The 26,799-nt window shown below is 35.8% G+C and overlaps 1 protein-coding gene across 1 annotated transcript in view; it reads right to left on the reverse strand.

Annotated features, from left to right (window-relative positions):
• Positions 1-26,799, reverse strand: part of CDH18 (cadherin 18, type 2) — a 1,248,329-nt gene that overhangs the window by 979,055 nt on the left and 242,475 nt on the right. The window contains exon 2 of the mRNA XM_011984981.1: positions 21,279-21,318. The gene's annotated coding sequence lies outside the window, so the exon portion shown is untranslated. The remainder of the gene's footprint in view (positions 1-21,278; positions 21,319-26,799) is intronic.

Consider the following 26,799-nt stretch of genomic DNA (forward strand, 5'->3'; position numbering starts at 1 on the left):
AGCCAGGTGTGGTGGCAGGCACCTGCAGTTCCAGCTACTTGGGAGGCTGAGGCAGGAGAATGGTGTGAACCCAGGAGGTGGAGGTTGCAGTGAGCCAAGATCACGGCACCGCACTCCAGCCTGGGCGACAGAGCAAGACTCCATCTCAAAAGAAAAAAAAAAAGGAACCTAACATTCTTTTCATTGATGGTATTGATGTGATTTATACTTTTTTAGGCATTTTTCTTGCTAGATAGCCTCATCTTCTACTAAGCTAGAATTAAAACAGTTTGGTAGTAGCGTTAAAAGCATATCTGTAGTTAGAAACACTAATGAGTAGGAACACTCTTATGGAAGCCTTTATGGCTTTTCTTCTCTCAAGTGTATCACAAATAATAATAAAATGGTTTTTCCTTTGGATTCATTTATTTCCCCCTAGTCATTGAAAGAAGGTCATATACAACAGTACTGTGATTTCTGATAGCCATGTGTGCCTCCGTTGGAATATATTTTTGGTCCTTCATATGTGAGTTACTTACAACAACCTCCACTTTGTTTTTCAATTCAGTAACTTTCAATTTGGTTTTCATATTTTCCTTTTGGCAGCTTCCCTCTAACTGCCCAAGTGTGTGTGTTCAAGATTCCAGTTTGCATACATGCGCTTGCCAATAATATGAAGATTTTCAGAGACTGCTTTTCAATAACACAAACAGTATGACCACATAATTATAAATTATTAATAAGGTGTTATGCACCACTTCCTGTGTTTTAATTAAAATACATTAATGAATTAAGTGAAATCAGAATTAATAAAGAGATGCTAGACTTCCCCAGAACAAGCTCAAAAAAGAAATAATATCATGTAGCAACTAACTTTTATATTCTGTTTCATTTACCATCCTCATTCACCCTAATCCTACATATTGTCTTTTATTAGAATGTTCTCTTCTGACTCACCTGGAGTTCAGGAATTCAGGCTGCCAGTCAGAAGTGCTTCCTCGTGTTTTGTCCTTAACCTTCAGGCTTTTGGCAACAAAGTCTCTTCAGAGTAGCCTATCTTGCAGCGATCAGCCATTACCACCTTAGCAAGGCTGATTCATTTCTGTGACTATTTCCCAGCTCTTCAAAGCTATAATTTGTCTTTTCTGGCACTCTGCATCGGCTGAGCCCTCAGAGTTCCTGCATCCTTTCATCCTTTCTCCCACAGGGTTGAAGAATGGAAAGGAAACTAGACAGGCTTCCCTATACTGGAAGCTAAAGAGTCCCTTGCCCACCATGATTAGAACTCTCTTGTTCTTAAAGGCTTCTCGGTCAATTTACTTTAAAAAAAAAAATCATTCTTTTTAAGGAGAAGCACTTTTAGCTTCCTGCTTCCATCAGCTATAAAGTTGAATTCTTGCTTTAAGGAAAGTGTAACCACAATTATTTTTATTGGAAGTTAAAGCAGCTTATCTGCTTTGGATATAGAGTTTTCAGAATTTTTTTTTTTTTAGGTAGTTTTAAGTTCTCACTGCAGAACAAAACATTATAAATAATACATTAAAAAGATGCATTTTAAAGTGTAAGATAAAAGTGCATGGTGGTACTTTGCTATACAATTATATCAAGAGCTTTTACTTTTAAATTTTATATTAACTGATTTAAACTGAGGGAATCCTCCTTACTTGAAATATTTTTTAACATATGTTAAATTTAGCAAAACTTTATAATTTTATTCACAATGAGTAAGCATGCTGTAATTATGTAACATGGCATTTTATGCTCTTACTTAACTCCTGTCCTTGCTTTATTTATTTATTTAGGGACAGGGTCTTCCTCTAACACCCCGGCTGTAGTGCAGTGGAGCAACCTTCACTCACTGCAACTTCCATCTCCTGGGCTCACACGATCCTCCTGCCCCAACTAGGACTTCAGGTGTGCACCCAACACGTGGCTATTTTTTGTACAGGCAGGGTCTTGCTATGTTGCCCAGGCTAGTCTCGAACCCCTGAGCTCAAACAAACCACCTACCTAGGTGTCCCAAAGTGCTGGGATTACAGGTGTAAGCCACCGTGCCTGGCTCAACTCCTGAGCTTTTTGATCCATCCTTCAGCAAAGAATCAGAGATTCTGTATAGAAGAGATTTAGTGGTGTCATACTGTTGAAAGGACAATCAGAGATCCAATGAGTTGGTAATCATGACAATAGGATTATCAGATCTCCTACCAATATGAACATAATTAACCAGTGAACTCATTGGCTTTAGGAAATCCATAACCCTTTTGCATGAAAGGTATGCTTCCCTTAAGTGCTCCCAGACAATATCTGAGCATTACCGCTTTACTATGAGGGCCAGTTCCTAGGAAACGTTCCCCCAAAGGGTAACAACATTGGCTTCCCTGCCTGATCACCTGGCTAGAATTTTCATAGACCCACACTGCACTTCTCTTTCTTCCTTGCTTAAGTTGTCAGATGTCCATCATGGTCTAAATGTTCTCCCAGACATCTTCAGCTCCTTTGCCCTTTCTCTTAACAAGTGATTTCCCCCAATAAATGCCCTGCACATCTAACTGCCTATGCAGTTGTGCTAATAAGATGAAGAATCTGCTATTTGTCTGTGTCAGGATGAGGGAGGGCAGTCTGGCTCTCCCTATAACATGCCTCTGGCAACTCCAACAGCATCTTCTCATGAAAGCAACCACGTGCCCTTGATCATTTTGTTTTGTCTCTGAACTTTTCCAAACTTGACATGTCTTCTTCAAAATGTCACACTCATCTGGAGGTAACATTTCACATGTGAATTAAACACAGCCTAGAGCTAAGTGGGAGGTTATTTTCTTTTTCAAGTACAATACCCTGCTTGAAAGATATGGATTGTCCATACAAATCTTATATTTCTTTGACTTGACATTTAATTATTTTGGAAGACCTCTTAGTATGAGACTGAAAGAGCAATCTTTAGAAAGTGTATATTGCTTATTAATTAGGGCAAAGATTACTTATGATACATTACTTATGATACAAAGATTACTCTGCGAATAAAAAATCTACCTCATGATATATTTTCTTAATTGGAAAACAATATATTAAGGTAAGGTAAAACTACTTTCATATATTTATAGCTAAGTGTTTTTGCATCTGAAATTTTACCTACATCACGCTGAATATGCTATAAGCCTAATATTTACATACAACTCATGGCAAATTTATCATTAGTTATGATGTAGTACTAACATAGGACGCTAATGGGAGCACAAGAGTTGCATATTATTGTTAATTATTCACAGATGAAATTGACTTAGGTAATGTTACAGATTGACAAGCACATTCAATGATTTTGATTTAACAGATAGGAATAGACTTCCTACCCTAAATACAAAATATACTTTATTTACAATATCTGCCCTACATTAAAATAGGAATATCGATACATTTATTTTCTGATCAAAGCATTAAAATTTGTTTTAAAACTTACTCTAAAATTAAAAACACTCCAGGCTGGGCGCAGTGGCTCATGCCTGTAAACGCAGCACTTTGGGAGGCCGAGGTGGGCGGACCACCTGAGGTCAGGCATTTGAGACCAGCTTGGCTAATGCGGTGAAACCCCATCTCCACTAAAAATGTAAAAATTATCTGGGCATGGTGGCAGGTGCCTGTAATCCCAGCTACTCGGGAGGCTGAGGCAGGAGAATTGCTTGAATCCAGGAGACGGAGGTTGCAGTGAGCCGAGATCACGCAACTGCACTCCAGCCCGGGTGACAGAGCAAGACTCCGTCTCAAACAAACAAACAAACAAAAAAAACCCAACAACAACAACAGAAAACACTCACACCAAAGGTAATCTCAAACGCATATGGAAGAAAAAATGGCCGAGATGACTCTAGATACATAGTTAGCTTAGAAATTCGTCTGACTAGATACTTATTATAAATTTTAATAATACAGATAGCATGTAGATTAAATCAAGAGTAAAGATGCTTTTTTTTATCAGATAGGAAGATACATTATTAATTGAATTAAAACTTTATGAAACTGGGAGGAAAAACAGGCATATTAACAGAACAGAGCAGGAGATAAAGAAATACAACCAAACATACCTAGACATAGATATATACCAAGGTCTCTCTCTCTCTCTACATATATATATATATATATGCACACACACAAAAGTATATCTATCTATATATGTATATATACACATATATACATACATACACATATATACATATACACGATATACTCTATACATATATGTATAGGTATGTGTATATATGTATATGTGTATATATACATACATATATATGTAGTAATAACTACAAGTAAATATGTATTTAGTAATAACTCTAACAATATATATGTATTAATAACTAAAAGTCAATCTCAGGAAAAAGAAGATATTTGATAGTGTTAGGATAATATGTCAGAAATTAAGATAAACTACAAATGTTTGCCTGACACATTATGAGAAAAAAAAATCAAGTGGCTTTTAATACATACATTTATATAAAAATGAGAATGGATGATGTTACTTAACATTAAAAAAAAAGATCTTTAATGTGATTCCAAAGGCAAAAAGAAACATGATTAAACTATTTAACAGTATATTCCCTCCTTAAAAATAGGAGAGGAAGAGAAGGAAGGAAGCACACATGCGAAATGCTAAAATTTTAATTGTCACTAGTTTGAAAATTAGCTAAATAACCAGTAAACATTGGCACAAATCAACAAACACATAAGCCAAATGCTCTGGTAGAAAAACTGCAAAAAACATACCAAAATAACCTTCTATTGTTATTAGACAACAAAACTAAATAACTTTCTATTGTTTTTACGTTGAAACAAGGAATTTACATAAACAAACACTTCTCAAAACAAGATATAAGAGCAGCCAAAAAACATGAAAAAATGCTCTTCGTCTCTAATCATCAGAGAAATGCAAATCAAAGCCACAAATAGACATCATCTTACACAAGTCAGAATGGCTTTTGATAAAAGGCAAAATAATACCAGATGTCAGTGAGGCTGTGAAGAAAATGAGACATTTTATACACTATTATTGGGACTATAAATTAGTCCAGCTACTGTGGAAAGCAAATTGGAGATTTCTCAAAGAACAACAGTTGAACCAGCAATCCCATTATTGGGTATATACCCAAAGGAAAATAAATTATTCTACCGAAAGGACATATGCACTTGCATGCTCACTGCAGCACTATTTGCAACAGTAAAGACATGGAATCAACCTAGATGCTCATCAACAGTGCACAGGATAAAAAAAATGTGGTTCATATATACCATGGAATACTATGCAGTCACAAAAAATGAAATCATGCCCTTTGCAGCAACTTGGATGCAGCTGGAGGCCATTATCCTAAGCAAACTAGTGCAGAAACAGAAAACAAAACACCATATGTTCTCACATATAAGTGGAAGCTAAACATTGAGCATACACATTGACATAAATATGGAAACAATAGACACTGGGCACTACTAGAGGGAGGAGAGAGAGAGGGAGGGGCACAAAGGCTGAACAACTACCTATTGGGTACTATGCTCACTACCTGAGCAACAGGTTCAGTCATATCTCAAACTTTAGCATCACACAATATAACCATGTAACAAACCTGCACATGTACCCCCTGATTCTAAAACAAACTTGAACAAGAAAACAAAAATAATAAAATTGGTCAATGAGACCAGACCAAAGAATTGAAAGTTATTTGACATGAGAATACAGATATTTAAAACACATTCTGCCGGGCACGGTGGCTCACACCTGTAATCCTAGCACTTTGGTAGGCCGAGGCGGGCGGATCTCGAGATCAGGAGATCGAGACAATCCTGGCCAACCTGGTGAAACCCCATCTCTACTAAAAATACAAAAAATTAGCGGGGTGTGGTGGCGGGCGCCTGTAGTCCCAGCTATTCAGGAAGCTGAGGCAGGAGAATCGCTTGAACTAGGGAGCTGGAGGTTGCAGTGAGCCGAGATTGTGCCACTGCAGTCCAGCCCTGGTGACAGACTGAGACTCTGTCTCAAAACTAATTAATTAATTAAAATAAAACACACTCCATTTCCTATCAGGTGACAAAGGGTACAAATATTTCTCATTATAGTTAGCGTTTTTGTTGAGAGGTAGGGTTCACATCCTTATGCCTTATTCACATGAGTTTTTACTCACCTCAACTTTCTACAAGGCAATTCAATATGCTTAAAAATGTATAATATTTGACCAGGCAATACCACTTACAGGGTTAGAACCTAAGAAGACATTCAGAAATATATTCCAAGAGATATATTCAATATATTTAAGGAAGTTACAGTTTTTTTTTAAGGTGCAAGATGGCCAACAACCTAAATGCCCTGATCATACAGTTTATTTAAAATGGATGCAGCAGATGGATCATTTTTTGAAATTAGAAGCTGGTCCCAATATATTTTTAAGTAAAACAAAACAAAAAACAAATTTCCATACTATATATTTGGTGTGATCTTATTTTAATGTACATATGCACATATAAAAATATTCAAGAAATATTTGCATTTTTAAGCCTGATGTTGGATTTGGAGTGATTTATTGGCCCCTTTTCTTACTTTTTTTTCTTTTTTTTTGAGACAGAGTTTCACTCTTGTTGAGCAGGCTGGAGTGCAATGGCATGATCTTGGCTCATTGCAACCTCTGCCTCCTGGGTTCAAGTGATTCTCCTGCCTCAGCCTCCCAAGTAGCTGGGATTACATGAGTGTGCCACCATGCCTAGCTAATTTTCTATTTTTAGTAGAGATGGGGTTTCTCTGTGTTGGTCAGGCTGCTCTCAAACGCCAGACCTCAGGTGATGCGCCCACTTCGGCCTCCCAAAGTGTTGGGATTACAGGTGTGAGCCACCGCGCCTGGCTTTTTGGCCCTTTTCTGTATGTACATTTACAATGTCTAATATCTCTACAATTCACATGTTTTGCTTATTTAATAAAAATGTAAAGTTTGTAAAATAAGAATTGTTGCTAATAATGAAGCAATCCTAGTAAAACAATCTAAAGATTAGAATTTCATTTTTGTATGTAATATAAAGCATTCAGAAGCTTTATTCTTATAGCATTTTTTTTGCCTTTGGGAAGCTTACATTGTTCTCATACTAAAAGCAGCTAAAAGAAGCTTGCTTCCTCTTGGTACATATTTTCTTTATAAACTATGGTCTTTAAATACTTAACATTCTTTAAACTTTGGTGCCCCTGTCATGTGCTAAATTATGTGAAGAGAACAATGGAGTTGAAGTGTTTTAACTACCTTAGTGAACCAAGCTCAGCCTCAGCAGGTTTTATTATCCATCCATTAAACTTCAAGTAGGAGTATATATCAGCCTGTTTTAGTAAACCACTAATTCTCCACCAGTTTTCTTTAAGGTATTTCCTTGTTACATGTGTTTAAAAATGAAATCTTTATAAAACCATAATACTTAGCCTCAACAAAACATATGCAACTTACTCATTTTACACTTATTTGCCAATAGTCATCTGTGGATAAAAACGACCCAGTGAAACATGGAATTTTCACTGTCTTATAAAGTTATAAAGTGTATTATTATTTATAACTTTACAGCTTTGGGTGACTATTATAGAAATAGTGATGAAATATATAATAATCTATTAAAAACTTTATCCAATACGTTATTCCACTTTATCATTAATGATCAATAGTTTAACATGAATATAATCAATAATAAATTTGGAGTAGTGACATTTATATTATTGTAACTCTAATAAACCATTAGATAGACATTACACTAATAACACAGGCATGAAATATATGAATCCATAACTATCTATTCTTTCTCCAGCTTACAAAGATAAAGGACTTCTGTAGCTAAGTTGCTTCTCTAAAAATAAATTCAAGGTTAATCCTCGCTCTAGATGGATTAAGGAAAGGGCAACCTCTTCATGCTGGCACAGTTTTTCTGAACATGTTTGAAGATTTATAACTGGGAATCCTGCCCTAAGTAAACACATTTGATATGTGAGCATGGACTCTTGGCTTTGGCACATTCGGCCCATCTGTTACGTTGGCAACATTCCTGCTTAAAATTTGGTTGGAATTCTGCCCCAGGAAATAGGTGCCAAATGGCAACATTTTAAATAAGACACAGCATATAATGCCTCCCTGATCTGGGTGGAATATTCCTTATAATTGAATCCAAGCAATAGCCTAAAGCCTGCCTTTACCCTTCATCACAATAGTTGGGTGTGTGTTCAAGATGACACAATTAGTAGATTAAATATGCCAACATCATACTGCTATCAGTCAGTAAAATCTGCATATTTTATATGTGATTGTTGTCAAAGTTACAGCATTAGTATTGTTATTGCTATTGCTTTACATTTTTCATAGTTAAAACTTCCATATACACCTGTGTAAGACTAATTTTTTTTCAATTAGGAAGTACACAACAAAACTTGCAAAGATATGATTCACCTCCTCACTCACAAAAATTTCAAATCAAAGATGTACATTCAAAAAGGCAAAATGCTTTTAACACTTTGTAATAGAGTATTCAACCATAAGTGATTTTATTTTAATACATTGGCACACAATAAAATACCAAGAGACTTTGAAGTATACATACAAATTGAATGTGTATTTAAAGAAGAACTGAAAGCTAGTACTAATACAAGAGAACAGAGAAATTACCTCAAATTTTAGTTCTGCAATGCTTTCTACCAAATTTAGATTAAAAATTGTTCATTCATTCATTCTTTCAAAAACATGTCTGAGTTAGAATGATATCAGTCAAAAGAAATATGTTAGTAAGAAATCAACGGACTTACTATAAAATATTATGTGCTAATGTGACATAGAAGATATTAATCTGTATGCCAAACTAATAACTGAAAAACTGTTATATTAATTAGCTATTAAAGAGTGATTTAAGTGAGAGAAGTCATTTTATACTAAAAAAAGATTCTAAGTAGTGCCATCTTTTAATTAATATGATATGGTCCAATTTAATGTCTTCAATTGGAGTATTGCTATTACTGTTTGATAAAATATTAAGCTAATTATTCACAGTTTTTCTTTATGTTCTTATTGAATCATAAAAACTATAACTAAATTTATTAAGGTGCCTATCTTTGTAAATAATGTGGTTTTATTAGGAAATATCTTGCATTTCTTACACTAAAACAGATGACTAAAACATCTTGCTAGTATATTAATCTCATGAAACTAGCCAATAAACTGGGGAGTTATATTGGCAAATATACTGAAATCAAGGGCCTAAAGTGGTGTATTTGGTTTCTTAATACTATACCTCTATTGACAACTTCATCCTTCAGCTTATGATTATACAGGTTATTTTCATCTAACCATTTACACATTATATTAAAGTGCATTATGTTAGCTTATTTCCACTGTTTTCAAACTATGTTAAACAAGAAAAATTTTAAATATAGTTCATAGTATATGCTCAATAAATACACCTAGAGTGAATAAACTAGTGAGAAAGAGTATCAGCAAACATTTAGTATAAATGTTACTCGAAGACAATTTTAATTGACTGTAAACCAAGAAAATGAAGAGAAGAAATTACTATTTGCAATCATGCCAGAGTCAATCATGCATATTTGATAACCTAATAAATGAGGGAGGTATACCTATGTATTCTTCCCCAAAGGTAAATTAGCAAATTAATGTCAAGGAATGTAATTTAGTTAGGCAGGAATCATAAACATTTACATTAATTCAACTTTCCTGTTTTGTCTAGAGACATATTTCCCTCTTGAGAATCAGACACATAACTCATCATATTCACTATACTTGCATAACTCATCATATTCACTATACTTGCAGTGAAACAAATGCAAAATACATAGTACACTGTGGCACAGCTTCTAATGCAAAATGGGATTGGGCTCCATGAAATAAACGATTTTAGATGATAAATTAATAGGGAGGAAGACTAATCAAGGATACTATTGATATGGTGCCAAGGAAGCATGTGAACTAAGTACTCATCTAAAATAATTAGTATCCTCTCTACTCCCTCTTGCTCAAGCTTCTTCAAATGGCAAAATTTAGTCTTTTTTTTTCTCTGACCCTAGCTTAATAGGTGGCATCAAATTGCATCTGAGAGAATGTTTTAAAGTGAAGATACCTTCATTGCTTCTACTTGGCTTTGGCAGTTGTACGAATCACTGACAAGCTACAAAGAAAAGGAAGTAGATGTCAGAATAAAAGATAATGAATTCCTTTTTAGACATGTTAAATTTAAAATGTCTAGGGAGAGTCAATAGCGATGTCTGGCAAGAAGGTGGAAAAAAGATCTGCCCGCTTGTAGATCGACTACCAACTTTATATTGAGTATTCTAAATCTTTACCTTTAGCCCATATTTTCTTGAACCATTTGTATACTACATTCTCCACATAGGATTGGGAGAAATTGCTGGATTGAGTTAAAGTTGAACTTTATTAGCATTCACAAGGAAAATGAAGAAGGAAGTGGGAAGGTCATACTAGCCCATAAAGCTCCATTGTCTAGTATGATAACTACCTTTTCAATAGTATGAAATATCATACTAGACCATGGAGCTTTATGGTAGAAACAGGACCAAGGGGAAGCTTTGCTTTTTATTCTATATTCCAGCTGTGATTGCCTGTGCCACCTTTTATTTATTCCCAATGTTACTGCCATGATTGAGGTCATCATCCCCTCTAGCCTGGATTGTCTCCATTGATACCTATGTCAACACATCCAAATGGTCTCAGTGCCACTATACAAACAGTTTCACATGCATTCAGGTTATGTTGCTGTGCTGTTTAAAAGCCAGCATGTGGCCAGATGCAGTGGCTCATGCCTGTAATCCCAGCACTTTGGGAGGCCGAGGCAGGTGAATCACCTGAGGTCAGGAGCGTAAGACAGCCTGGCCAACATGGTGAAACCCCATCTCTACTAACAATACAAAAGTAAGCCAGGTGTGGTGGCAGGCTCCTGTAATCCCAGTTACTTGGGAGTCTGAGACAGGGAATCGTTTGAACCAGGGAGGTTGCAGTGAGCTAAAATTGCACCACTGCACTCCAGCCTGGGCAACAGAGTGAGACTCCATCTTAAAAAAAAAAAAAAAAAAAAAAAAAAAAAAGCCAGCATGTGTCTCTGTTACCTCCCATGTTAATGACACTTTAGCTCCACCTTTGCATGTATCTTTCCCTACCCTTGCCTCTACTCTGCCTGCTTCTTAGTCTTTCATATCTATGTATACAGTGGTATGAGAACACCATCTCTGCTTCAAATGCCGTTCTTCTTTTGTCTGCCTTCTGCACTCCCATCAGTTTACAACAGATCCCACTTTATCAAAGTTAATTTTTTTTTTTTTTTTTTTACATTTTTCTCAGTTCCTGAAGCATCGGTAATTATCTGTATTACCCCATTCATTTCTCTGTGTGGCCATCATTTTTAACAGGAGAGCAAAAAAGGCCAAATTATTGCTTTCTTCCAGCTACCTTGCTGAACCCTAATTTAAATAATAATCTTTAATCTTTCTAACACCATGAGTCAGGCACTACCATGTCCATTGTGCAGGTAAGGACACTAAGATTCCAAAAGTTTAAGTAGCTTTACAAAAGTGCCACAAGTCCTATTTGGCAATATGGAGGGCAGGACTCAGGCTTTCCAATGCCTTTCCAGGGTCCCCTTCTCGTGTTTCTTTCAAACTAAAGAGGGAGAGAACATTGAAGACAGAAGATGCTTTTATAATTGTTAATGTTGTCAAGTATTTCCTGAAAGAAAATATTTTGAGTACTTCAGTATTTTGAGTACTTCAGCAAATAATTTTTGACTTACTCTAATCATCTAAATAAAAGTGATAGGGAAGAAAAAAAGAAGTAGCTTATGTACATGTGTATGCATGTACAAGTACACACACACAGACACACACACACACACACACATACACGTTGAAATTAAAAAATAATTGAACCTAAAAAGGTTTACATAAACAATTTAATTGGACTATTTGTTTTTAAAGTATTGAAAAATTAGAATGAAGACATTATCTCAGGATATATACTTTATATGTAGGTATATTTGTTGGTAAGAACCACCGAGCACTTTCCATACAAAAAGTATGTACTTTGTGCAATAATAGAAAACAGAGAAGAGAGTTGTTTTATACGGAGTTGAGAGTCTCGGTTTTAGAACACGTTTTTATAATTTAGATTAAATGCCTGAATTCAATTCTATTCAATTCAACTGCTGAATATTGTAAAGTGACTGTGTATAGATATCCTGTATCTGTATCTGTACCATATCCATAACATATTGATTTATCTAAATCTTATTTCTACAGTGATTAGTGCTTCCCATAATGAATACTATGTAACTATTTTTAATGAGAATTTTATAATAGTATTAACAACGTACATGCATAAATAAGATGCTATTTGGAGAGACATATTTACATATAATAGTATTAACAACGTACATGCATAAATGTTATTTGGAGAGACATATTTACATATAATAGTATTAACAATGTACATGCAAATAGGATGGTATTTGGGGAGACTGTTAGTAGAATCCAACTTATTAAGTTTGATAAAGAATAAATCAATAGTTATTTAATGACTCAAGAGTACACGGGAATTGTTTTCTGAGGATGGACTAGGAAAACATTTATATAAGTGTCTGAATAAAATGGAATAGGGTTTATAAATGTATTCAGGAGTATCTGCAGTGATTCTTAATCTTGGTTGATGGCCGAGATAACTAGCAGCTTGGGCTGCTACCACAAAATATCACAGACTGGATGATTTAAACAGCAAAAATTTACATTCTCACAGTTCTGCAAGTCGGAGATCAGGATGCCAGCATGGTAGGGTTCTGATGTGAGACCTCTTCCTGGCTTGTAGATGGCTGCCTGGCTGTGTGCTGTGTGTTCCCATGGCACAGGGAGAGAGAGCAAGCTCTCTGGTGTCTCTATTTACAAGGCTTATCATGAAGGCTTCATTCTCATGACCACATTCAATTCTAATTGTCTCCCAAAGGTCTCATCTCCAAATACCATTACATTAGGATTAGAGCTTCAACATAGATATTTGAGGTGGCAGACACAAATATTCAGTCCACAAGCAATTCCTGATCTGCCATGGGAAGAAGCTTGCACAAGCCTCCATTGCTGATATACTTCAACATATTTAGACGCACTGTTTTCTTCCCCTTACTCTTAGTGATAAATATATCAAAATTATTAGATCATAGATATGTTTAGTTGTCAAAATTTATATTCTCATGTTTATTGTCATGTTTTCTTCATCACCACTATTGATTGATAAATAAATTAAAATAAATATTCCTATGAATCAAGTGAAAATTAATTCCCCTATACCAGTTACAAAATTTATAGTCACTTCAGTATTGTTTCTATAACACCTGGACTATAACTTATGTAAGCATCTTTGTATCCTTTACTGATACCTAGTCATAATCCTGGTAGTCATTAGGCCTTTTGGTTTTCATTTTTTATTTATCTGTTTTATTAAAACTATACTTTGCTTTCTTCCATCTTATTTACAACTGAATTTCTACTTCAAGGCGTCATTTTGCTGCTTCTGCAGACAGCTTTTCCCAATATGATGTGCCATTGGCCTTCCATTCATCACCTGGTCTGTAAATACAGTCTCTGAATATATCTTCTCTATTTCACTGTTTTATAATTTATTTTATGCCCATAAATACTTCCCTGGAGTACCTAACTCAAAACTCCTGCCATTGCATCTTCCATGATCATCAGAGGTGATGTAAATAGAAAACACAATAACCTGATTGATTACTTAAATTGAAATATGATAATCACCTCAAATTCATCATGTCCAAAATGAAAATTATGATCTTTCAGACCCACACTTCCTTTATCTCCAGTGCTCCCTATCTCATTTCACAGGATAGAAAATGGAGAATAACAATAGATACATCTTTCTTGCTTACTCACCACCACCACCCATTCACCAAGTATTTGCTGATTCAACCTTCTGAGTATTTTTTGAGTCTGTTCATTTTTTCGTGTTCTACTTTTTTTCCTGTTCCAACGACACGTCCTCTTCTAATTCACATTAACTATTGTGACAACATTTTAACCAGTTTCTCTATAGTCATTTTACTTGTCAATAATTTATTTTGCACAACATGTACTTCCCTCATTTATACAAAATGCCAGTGGCAAGCCACCATGATGGAGAAGCTGGAGCCAGACTGTGTGGTTTGAAATCAAGCTCTGTCACTTACCTGCCTCATAATCATTGGCAAGCGGCTTTACCTCTTAATGCCTCCATTTGCCCCCCTAACAGTGGAAGTAATAATAATTCATGAACAGAGTTGTTGTAAAGAAAAATGAACACTAAGGTGGAAACACTTAGCATGGTTCCTGAGTATATTCAATTCCCAATACATATTAGCTAGCATTATTTCATGGATTCCATGTGCTTGGATTTAAAGCCCACTATGTAGAAGGTTTTAGGCTAGGACATGTCATTGAGCAAACTGGGCAGGATGGCTCTTCCTTCCTCTGGGATGATTGGGACCCGAGGCATTCCTGGACACTTGAAGCAAGCTATCCTAGACTTGCCCAGAAGGCCTCAGTTGTCATATGTAATAGATTAGACAATGCATGCCCACGGTCTTCTCTTAAAAATGACCCTTCTCTGTCAGCCTCAGGTCCACAAGGTCCCGTGCCCCCAGGGTGACACTCAGCCACTTCTTCTTTTTTTTTTTTTTAAATACTTTATGTTCTAGGGTAGTACCTCTTGGCCTGCTTGTGATTATCCCGACAGCCCTCATGTGCTTAACAGTATGAGCTTCTGATAGAATAGGTAGACTGCTGTCTTTTGAATGAGAGCAGTAGATACAGTGGTATTTGTCAGTTTGCTTAAGATTGATCCTTAACTGGTTAGATTCCCAGGAAAAGTGTAGGCCTATAGTAATGCCCCAGGGGAAAAGCAGCAATGACCTTGGGTTTAACACAATCAATCTTGGCCAAACCTCAAGCAACCCAGACCCAATAACACCAGAGGAGATGTTCAGGCTTCTCCCATCACAAATAGCCACATAGCAAACGCTTTTGCTGGCTGGCCAGATCATGCACCTGTGCCAAAAGGGTTGGTTCCCAGTGCCTTTGCCAAAGAGGGATGGTGCTACACCTGACCTCTAATCTTGGGCTGCTGGGATAGTTAGGCAGATAAGGTATTAATATTTGCCCTGTGGTTTTTCAGTAGCAAATTTACTGTGTACAGTGTTTTCAGATAATACATAACAACAAGCATTCCCTTCCCACAAACAAATAAGTCCTGTACTCTTATATTCTTCATATGCTAACATTCCTATGAAGAAATATACATAAAGGAAATGCAAAGGGAAGTAAAAACAAGAACATGTGGTAAATTTTTATAAAATCCCTTATTCTCATTTTACTAACTGGTAAGTGAAGTGACTGCATAGGTAATGTGTATTCTTTTCCTTTTAGGATAACTGATTTAGGATTACTCTTTAATTGGTTGTACTCCTTTAACATATATTTGTTTTACTTCCACATAGACAAGAGTATCCATTTCCACAGAGGAGTGTTTTCAACTCTACTTCCACATTACAATCAACTGGGAAGATTTTGAAATGCATTGATGTCTCTGCCTTACTCTCAGAGATTCCGAATTAATTTGTCTGGGGCGGCGTGAGGGCAAAGGTACTTTTTATATTGGTCCTTATGTGGTTCCATTGTGCAACAAAAGATTGAGAATTGCTGCATAGAGTTTGGGACTCCTGGGGTGAAATGTGAGCGCATTTAATTCCCATTTTTCATTATAGTAAATATTGAAAGCTTCTATGTCCTTTCATATTATGAGCATTATGTATGTAGAAAAAGATGTGTGAGAGCTTCAGTAGTATAAAATGCAAAATAATTTTGTGTCCCCAGGATGAAATAGCTTAGTGAGATTGTAGCTTTCAATGGAGCTACATTTTTTTTAATTAGATGAAGACTATTTTATTTAATATGATCACCTTAATTTCTTTTAAAGAATCAGTATTTGTGTTAAAGCAGTTCAAAAGTTCAAAAAGACTTACTAGAATCTGGGACAGAGAAAATAAATATACACCTAAGGCTAAAAGCCAGCAAAACTGACACAATTCCATAGTACACAATGCGAAGGAGTAGACAGAAAAAGCTTTCTAGCATCTTTTAAATGACACCATTGATAGAGAAATGTCTCATATCTAAATTTTTTGAGAAGAGTGAATTTATTTTAATGTGGCAGTTCTACTTTTGAATTGAAGAAAAAAGTACCCTTTTTATACCATTATCATTTGGCTTTGGAGAGGCAGTGCTAAAACTTGATACATTTTAGCTTTCAAATCTGAGCATCTAACTTTGGCACAAAAAGCAAAGCGTGAGCGTGCAGTACTGGCATTAGAGCACACAAAGCCCCAATTCTGATGCCAACAGCAAGAGCACATTTCAAGTCCTATCCTGGGAGCTGGCACATAATTTCATAAATTCATTGCCCTCCATCTGTGTATTGTTGCTCAGCTCCCCACTCAAGCAATAGGTAGAGCTTCAATGACACAGATGATGTCCTACGTTCTCCTATAATTTATGACTCTTTGAATTTTCAGAACAAAGGCCATATTCAGTAAGGACCTATCAGAGTTTGCTTTCTTTTACTTCCCCTTTTTCTCATTATGCTTGACTTTTTCTTTTATCTTGGGACTCAGCTTTCACTTAGAGTTGGAAATAAATCTTTTTTTTCTTCTTCTCAGCTTGCCCTTGACTGCTATGGAAACCAAAAAAGAGCTTTAGAAATCCTGGAAAATTGATTTTTTTTTTCCCTTGGATAGAGGCTGGGAGAGTTTACTGAAGGTCTTTTAAACTCTAATGTAGGCTTAAATGTCTGAAAAGGAAAGAAAATGTATGCTCCATTGAATTGAATCCAAATTGTTTTAACTGTTACACACAGGAAAGAATTAAAAAAAGAGCCAGAAGCTGACAACGTTTGTCTCTCAAGTGTCAGTATAAATATCCTACACTAATTGCAACCTGCAAAAACAAAGAAATGAAATTCAGAAAGACACAAGATGTTATCTCAATTAAAAGGAAAAGGACCGTTCACTTGACATCTTTCCAATTCACAGGTAAATCGTTGCTCTTTTCTCAGAAAATGCTGGCTTTCAAAGTCAGGCACCAGCTTCTTCATTTATTTCACCTACTATGAAATGTTACTAGTCATTTTTCTGATGGTTAATACCACCGCAATTCTTCCCCTATTCCACTGTGAAAAACAGCTCAGTTTAGAGAAATTATTTGGAAAATATGAATAATTTAAGAAAATGCTTGTTTCTGTTTTGAAAATATCATGTTCAGTGGCCAACTGAGCCAACGTTCTCTGCCTTGCGTGAGTTACAGAAAGCTTCCTGTACTGTTTGCTTATCTGCTTAGTAAACTATGTGGTCATTTTGAAAATTTGGTGTTAGAATCAAGATAAATAAACACTCGGTAGCATTTTATAAAAATTAAATAACTTTTAAACATAAAATTTCCTTTTTTTTATTCAACTTTTAAGTTCCGGGGAGCATGTGCAGGGTGTGCAGGTTTGTTATACAGTAAAGGTGTGCTATGCCGGTTTGCTGCACAGATCAACCCATCACCCAGGAATTAAGCCCAGCATCCATTAGCTATTCTTCCTGATGCTCTCTAAAATTTCCATTTTTATTAATATCTTTTATTTCTAGAGATATATAGACTTCAAAGTTTCCTTTAGTAATTACTTCCATTTCTTTTAAAAATAAAAGAGATACAATTTTACTTTCAGATACATTATATAATCATCATCACCATCATCATTATCTTTATCACCATCATCATTACTATCCTTATCACCATCACTACTATCCTCATCACCGTCATCATTTTTATCCTTATCACCGTCATAATTACTATCCTCATCACCATCATGATACATAACAAGTCATATGACTAATTGATTTGTCATATGATATCATATGACTGATTTATGCTTGTTAGCACATTTGAGTCTTATATACTATAGTTATTCTACAGTTGTTATTATCATATAGTTATTCTACAGTTGTTATTATCACTTTAGAGAGTAGATAACTGAAACTCAGGGAACTGATACTAGTTGGTAGTAGTGCTGAGGTTTTGTCCAGTGTTTTTTGACCATTACTCATAGCCTTATTCCTAGATGTGACTGTAAAATATTTGAAGGATTATTCACTCACTTACTAAAGATCTACTAGTTGCTGCCCTATATTGAGTATAAAGCATTGAAAAGACACACATGAAATTTATATGCAGTAAGCCATTGCTATGACAGATATAGGAGAGAATGCCATACTCAGATGCCTGTTCTCTGACGATCATCTGGCAACTTTGTGGAGAATATTTTTGAAGGGCTATGAGAAAAGAAAATGTTACTAGTTAGAAGACTGTGGCGGCTGGCCACGGTGGCTCACGCCTGTAATCCCAGCACTTTGGAAGGCCTAGGTGGGCGGATCACAAGGTCAAGAGTTCAAGACCAGCCTGGTCAACATGGTGAAACCCCATCTCTACTAAAAATACAAAAAATAGCTGGGCGTGGTTGCAGGCGTCTGTAATCCCAGCTGCTCAGGAGGCTGAGGCCGGAGAATCGTTTGAACCTGGGAGGCCAAGGGCACAGTGAGCTGAGATCGCGCCATTGCACTCCAGCCTGGGTAACAGGGTGAGACTCCATCAAAGAAAAAGAAAAAAAAAAAAAGAACAAAAACAAAAACTCTAGCATCAGTCCAGCCAATGTATCATAGTTGTCAACATGAAGGTGGAAGAAGTAGTGATTAGAAGTGTTGGCACTCTGGAGAGGGGAAGAGGGAGGGGAATTTTTTGAAAGGTGTAGAAGAGGTAAAGGGAAGGAGAGGGTTGGTGAGGATAAAAGAATCAAGAATATTACTAGGATCTTCCTTGAGCAACTGTTCGGTGGTTATGACAATTTATAGTCTGAAAACTAGCGGTAGATAGTGGATCAACAGTTCTCTATTGGATGAGTTTCATATAATCAAGACATCTTTCCTTGTAGAGATGTCAATTAGATTGCTTAAGTGAACATGGATATCAGACAATAGGCAGAGTTGACGCACTATTCTTCAGAGTATGGAACAATGGGAGACTTTCTTTGGATTTGGCAAGATGGAAAATGACAAGAGTATGCTTTAAGAAGCAGTGGGTGGAGACCAGAGTAGCACATTTGTGACCGAGATTCAAGAGAATGGAGACTAGTAATAGTTCTTTCTAGAAATGTGCCTGCAATGGGAAGCAACGAAAGAAAAAAAGTAACTAAAGGATGTCCAGAGTATATCTTGTTCGTTTTAAGATGGGAGACATAAGCATATTCACATGCTAATGAAAGCAGATTCAGTAGAGTAGGAGAGAGAGTACAGCACACAGAAGGTTCCCAAAGGAGAAGCGCTCTTGAGAAAAAGGTGGGTGATGGGATTCAGAAGACCGACTCCACACAGGGCTTGTGACACAAGGAGAAATTCTACCTCTGGAGTAAGAGGATAGCAGTGCAGGGAGAGGTGCAAAGGCATGAAAGTTTGAGGCTTTGGTGATATGAGCTTGAGGAAAGCTTCTATTTTGTCAACAGATAGCATTTAATAACCAATCTTCATTAAGTCTTGCGATGTGCCAGGCACGTTCTCATGCACTTTCCATGCCTTATCCACATAATGAGGAAGGTGATACTGATAACTTCCTTGCATTGGTGAAGAAACAGGCACCGAAAACATAGATATTTTTTCCAAGATGACCGAAATGGGTATCAGCTGAAGCTCTGTAACTTTAGTTTATGCTTTTAAGCATTAAGCTGCTGGACCTCCTGAAAACATGTGAAATACAGCTGAGTGGAGAGACCAAAGAGAGAGATTTCTATATTTTTAACTTGCTATAATATTTTAGTTGTACATGTTTTGGAGATAGGTTTAATATTTGATACATGTATACAATGTGTAATAAATTGCAATTAGGATAGCAATCATCTCAAACATTTATCTATTCTTTGTCTTAAAAACATTAAAATTCTTCTCTTCCAGCTGCTTTGAAAATGCAATAAATTATTTTTAACAATAACTTTTCCACTGCACTACTTAATACTAGATCTTATCCTTTCTATTTAACTGTATTTCTGCACTCATTAACCAACTTAAGAACTAGATCTTTAAGTAGTAGAAGGAGATTACAAAAATAAACAAAATCATCATGTATGTGATTTGGAAATCAAGTTTACTGGAAAACAGCAAGAATTTTAACTGAAATCAGTTAATAGGTAATTGAGTTGTATGATTATTACATCCACACACACATGCCTACATATACATAACATATTTTTCCAACAGGGAGATACTATTTGTAAGCATAATAGCAAGCATTAGTTGATCTCCACCTATTTGACAATATATGACTGAGAAATTATACAGGTTTTCCTCATATTGGATGATTTTTATTGATTTTTAATGTTACAAAGCAACGTTCAAGCAAGTCATCCGTTTCGATTTTTTTTCTTTTTTTCCCCTGGATATTTTGTCTGAAATTAAATCTAGATTCTGTCATCTGGATATTTCTAGGTCTAAGAGTTTAGAGAAAGCAACTTTACATCTTAAGGATGTTTTCTCAAAATGGTTATTAATGGAACTTCATTACTTGGCTACTGTGAGACTTCAATGACAGACATTAATGACAGGAACAAATGCCCATATTGTTATTGTTGATCTTATAATAAGTCATCTATTTTTCTTCCTGCATCAATTTTGTCACTCTCCAATCCATTTTGCTCACATTAGTCAAAATCATATTTTACAAATTCACACTGATTATATCTCTCTGATGCCTAAAGCAATTTAGTAGCTTCCCATTGCTCCCAAAATAGAAACTGAAATACAATTACCTCTCAGACTCTACATCAGAGTATGGCCTATGTCACAGGCCCTAACTCTGTGCCTTAGTTTTCATACCAATCTTTTTTAAGTCCCTAGATGCTTCAGGTTCCTTTCTACTCCAGGGTCTTTGCACATTCTGTTCCCTCAGTTTGGAATGTTTTAAAAATTCCCAGACTCCAGCTCTCACACCAATCACTGTACCAAGATTTCTAATCCAATCTTTGGATGCCTTATACCTGTTTATTCTTATCTTCTCATATTAAATATTATTCTATTTAATAAGTATTCTATGTGCCCCAGAGTAAGGTGTTGTTTTACTTGGCTTATGAAGTCTCAGCACCTCGTCATTTGTAAATTTCAGCATTCTTTACATTTGCATTCAAAGCATTAAATAATTAATTGTATTCTCTCCTGAAAAATAAATATAAATAAATAAATAAATACACAAGCACCATTAGGCCAAGAACTGTGCCTCTCTGATTGTGCTTTGCATGTAGTAGAGTCTCAATAAATTAATCACAAGTGAATGAGTAAATATAGACATTTAAGGCTAACACACTCAAAATTTGTTCGAACGTTTCATTTATGCTATTATTGACAATCTGTACAATGTCTTTGAAAGCATCTAAGCATCCCTATGTATAACCAAAAAGAGACTGGGATCTCTAAGAAACACTTTTATAAAATTCAGTTTAAACCAGATAAAGTACATGTATATAAGTAATTACTGAATTTGAGACATTTACAAAGTATGTTGGAAAACATAATTAATATTTAAGAAACAAGGACAGAACATAACCCTACTCATGTTATTAACATAATCCTGGCAATACACAGTCATTGTATGCTCTCCCTGGGCCACGTGGTGTGCACAAGGATGCCACACCTAGAAAGGCCAACTTCCTGTGTCATTCTGCTGATACATTACAAAGAATGGGTTAAAAGCAAGGTATGTCTGATTTAGCAATCTGTTCCCCAATCACTACACCCAACTACCTCAGGCTCAATTCTACAGACACCTGCAGAAGAGAGAAAGCAAAGTCAATGTTGAGTGAGATTATTCAGACGTATCTATTGAGAAAGAAATTATTTCAGATGGCTTTTAAAAGGAGGTAAAAATGTATTGAGTGAATAAAACAGTCAGAATGTAGTGAAGCAAGTAATTATTAATGTGGGCCCCTCGCTATCAAAGGTAGTTAGGTCTCTACAGCAAGAGTTCTGAAGTAGCACAGATATGAGACATCTTGGGGTTTGAATTTAATCTAATGAATTCCCTAGTGTTTTACAAAATATTGCAAAGATTGAAACATTTATTTTATTTTACAGTAGAATCATTGAAGACACTTCTGAGCTTTCAACTTCTTTCCCAGCATATTTTAGACCAATTCAATATAACCAGGCTTTTCAGAACCAAGAATCATCAGTTCAGATCTGCTAAACTGAACAAATAAAACTTCAGGGAAAGAGGGGATTTGATGAAGAATTAAACTTTGAATGTTCTTTCATAAATAATTGTAATAATGCCAACAATAATGACAATAATGACAATGAAAATTGTATAAAAATTTATCCAAAGCAAAACTGATGGTAATGTGTTTAAACTGAGATACGAATCAAACTTATTTAAACACAAATTCTTGTACCACATTAAATGTCAAAATGGAGTAAACTTAGTAAGTAAGGTTATCTATTGGACTAGTAATAATTTAAATGCACTGTTCTTGGTATTAGTCTGGCATACTTGCAATGTGGCTTGTGAAAATGAAGCATTTATTTGTAAATATTGTTCAGTTACATTAAGTATTTATATGAGGCTTGTGACTCTTATTGGGCAGTGCATGTCAAATGTCTCACTTTGTAATATCATTAATTATATAAGGAGATGTCATTTATATCCTGAACCCCTCTCTCAGCTTTTCTAAATTTATTTTGTCTCAGTTATTCCTTATAAGACAACACATTTCTTTTAATATGTGCTTTATAAAACTCATTTAACCTTTCTCTTTCAAAGTTCCCAAACCTGAATGCTGGGGACAATGATACCTATTATTAAATCTGAATTCAATTACCTCATGAGAGATTGTAAGAACTGATCATATGATGTTTGGAAAGCAGAGTTGGGATGAAACATATAATAGAACTGACAACCGATAGCAGTAAGTTAAAAGATTTCCATGCATCTACTATTCCCTTAAACAAGTATTACATAGAAAGTGGTGGTGGCGGGGGCAGAGTTTGTGACACTATAGAGACTACAATAACAACAGCAAGCAATAGTTTATTAAAGAGTTCCCTAGTGCTTTAATCTACTTATGTGCATAAATATTCTTTATAAACAGAGTCATTTGGCCTTCACTAGAGACTGTGCTTTTACATCAACTTCCTGAGGTGTGATTGTCAATTCATTTTTTTTTAGGGCAAAGAACTCCTTTGTTTGGTCCACAGATCATAATTTTCCCTCTGCTGGATACAAATTAATTGTGCTCAGTTTCGATCTATGTATTGTTTCCTTCTCTGTCTAGTGTGTCTAGATGATTTAAGGTTTCATAGGAGACACACCCCATGAGAAGCATTCTGCATTGAGATTCAAGTACTCACTGGGAAGTGGGAAGTACAATTACCTGTGCTGGCTTTAGTATAGTGTGGAAATATCTATCAACATCTGTAACTATATTCACTAAAAAGCTAATAATTTGATATTAATTTATTCAATGTACAGATACTGCCTAAATATCCACTGTGACTCAGCCACGTGGTATGTTGTAGGTATAAAATACTGAATAAAGCCGGCACTGACTTACAATAAGATCTAATGGATCAAATAGTAAACAATTTAAAAAGAAACACATTTGCATAGAATATTATCTTTAAAAGACTTTCTCTCTTGGCCGGGCGCGGTGGCTCACGCCTGTAATCCCAGCACTTTGGGAGGCCGAGACGGGCGGATCACGAGGTCAGGAGACCGAGACCATCCTGGCTAACACGGTGAAACCCCGTCTCCACTAAAAAAAATACAAAAAAAACTAGCCGGGCGAGGTGGCGGGCGCCTCTAGTCCCAGCTACCCGGAAGGCTGAGGCAGGAGAATGGTAACCCGGGAGGCGGAGCTTGCAGTGAGCCGAGATCCAGCCAGTGCGCTCCAGGCTGGGCGACAGAGGAACGAAGAGATTCCGTCTCAAAAAAAAAAAAAAAAAAAAAAAAGAGAGAGAGAGACTTTCTCTCTCTCTCTCATTCTTTCTCCTTCTCCTTTTCTTTTATTTTCCCTTTTTCCTCCTCCCTCCCTCCCTTCCTTCCTTTGTTTCATTTTAGTTTAGGATTTTTCTGGCTTTCTTGCTTACCTTTCTTGCTTTCTATTTAGATGCCTGCCATTCTGTTTTAAAACCTCCGTATTCACTTTGGTTTCTGAATAAATAAACAAAATCATCAAACTTAAGTCTAAAGTGAGTACAAATGGGCACTAAGTGAATGCATTTCATGATATCTTTTGGCAATGTGTATTTCCTTGTTGTACTTCACATTTTTAAGACACACTTTAAATAGTTTATGTTGCCAATAAGGAGATGACAAGAAACCTTGTCAAGGTTTCTCATTAGTACAAACCCAAAACTCATAAAAAGAAACATACAAATTTAGTTAGAGAGTATAAAGCTGTAATGTAATAAATAGAAAGTATTACATTGTGAAGATGAAAGCAAGAACTCCATACATTACATTACATGTATAAATAAAATCAGTAGATCTAAATCTGTTAGTCATTTTAGATTAGATGATAGTGAAAATATAAATGTGATAGAGAATTAAATCATTATACAATATAATTGTTAGTAGAGTGTGTTATTTTTTAATATTAAAAATGCAATAGATTTTATTTCAGTTTAAGGAACTGGTTACTTTGGAGATGGCATTTTATGAAAGTCATCATATGTGTTTGCTTTCAATTGAATGATGTTGGGGTTTTGATTCTGCCATGCAAGTGTCTGCTTTCTTTAGGGGGGTGTGTTATTTGAATTTTTTTGCTTAATTAAGAAAAAAAAAAGGAAAGTAAAGAGAAAAGAAAAGACACTTTACTCTGATGTTCCAAAATGGTCCATGCTTTGTCTCCTTTAGTCTTTAGTTCATATCATTGGCATTATTATGCTGAAAAGTTCAGAGGAGGCCAGGCGCAGTTGCTCACACCTGTAATCCCAGCACTTTGGGAGGCTGAGGTGGGAGGATCACCTGAGGTCAGGAGCTTGAGACCATCCAGGCCAATATGGTGAAACCCCATCTATACTAAAAGTACTAAAATTAGCCAGGCGTGGTGGCCGGTGCCTGTAGTCCCAGCTACTCAGGGGACTGAGGCAGGAGAATTGCTTGGACCTGAGAGGCGGAGGTTGCAGCGAGCCAAGTTAGTGCCACTGCACTCCAGCCTGGGCGACAAGAGTGAGACTCCGTCTCAAAAAAAAAAAAAAAAAAAAAAATTGGTCAGTCCATAGAGATAATGCCATAATGTCTGACTCTTTCTGAAGTGGTCACTTCCCTCACTAGTGAAATAAAGTTTGGTGATAAGAAAGTAGAAACTTTGTGTGAGGTTTCAATACCATTTTTCAACATTTGTCTGCCAATAGAATTTTGATGGTATGCTGGATAACAATAACTCAGAATTAAATGCTAAATATTTATTTCTATCATATACCATAGTTCATGTATGTAAACCTGCAAATTAGCTACTTTTGCTTGACTATTTTGTACAAACTAAGACATTTGAGTATAAATCTAATTTCAAAAAAAATGAGAAAGAGATATTTGATTTTGTGTGTTAGTTTCAAGAGAAACTTTATTGTTTGAATTGCTTCAGGGTAATTCTTTTCTTAGTACAGAGACATCCCTTATATACTAGTTAATTGTAGGCTGTGAAACTGAAAGTCATTTCTTTACCAAAGTGTCTCAGGTACTGTTATTCGTATCTAGAAATATTAAAATGTTAAATAAATGTCACATTGAAATATTTAATACAAATACGAAGACAATGGTTGTTGAACGCAGAGTAATTTTTGGAACTGTATTTGGTACTGAAGACAAGATGATGCATCTAGCAGTGAGTAAAATAATATGTGAATCATGACTTAGGAGATACCACAGCATCTAAATCAAAATGTACATAATATCATATCCTTTATGTATTTCACAATTTATATGGGGGAAATTAAAATTAAAAATGAGTACTCTTACTCTACAAAGCTATTCTGATTACTTCAACTGAAGAACACAGGTATTGATAAAGATGCTATGACTCAGGGGAGTTGACTAGTATTAACATCCCCCAAAGTTACCACCCTCCAATATTTTAACTTCTCAATCATGAATTTGCTCCTTTAAGCTTATGTTTAGGTTAACATCCTTTCCTCCTTATACCCTAAAAGAGTGAGGATGCAGTACACTTTGTGTCAGAGATCATAAACTCTCATCTTTTTTTCTCGGGGTTTAACCCTTTAATTCTCAGATTTTCCAATCAATAAAACACATTGCTTGAACTGATGATATTGGTTGCAGGAAAGTTGGCTGTTGAAGTGTCATCTGATCATTTACATCCGAATGTGAGGTGTTTTTGAGAGAGAAAATTGTTTTGCCTGTCTGCCTGCTTCACTGGCTTTTGCTACAGAAAGAGAACGCTCTTCTCAGTTAACATCATTAACAAACGACCCTCTTTTCTTTTTTCTTTCCTTTTTTTTTTTTTTTTTTTTTGAGACAGAGTCTTGCTCTGTCACCCGGGCTGGAGTTCAGGGGCGCGATCTCGGCTCACTGCAAGCTCCGCCTCCCGGGTTCACGCCATTCTCCTGCCTCAGCCTCCCTAGTAGCTGGGACTACAGGCACCCGCCACCACGCCCGGCTCATTTTTTTGTATTTTTAGTAGA

The sequence above is a fragment of the Mandrillus leucophaeus genome, unplaced genomic scaffold (assembly GCF_000951045.1).
Source record: "Mandrillus leucophaeus isolate KB7577 unplaced genomic scaffold, Mleu.le_1.0 Scaffold278, whole genome shotgun sequence".
Taxonomy (NCBI): domain Eukaryota; kingdom Metazoa; phylum Chordata; class Mammalia; order Primates; family Cercopithecidae; genus Mandrillus; species Mandrillus leucophaeus.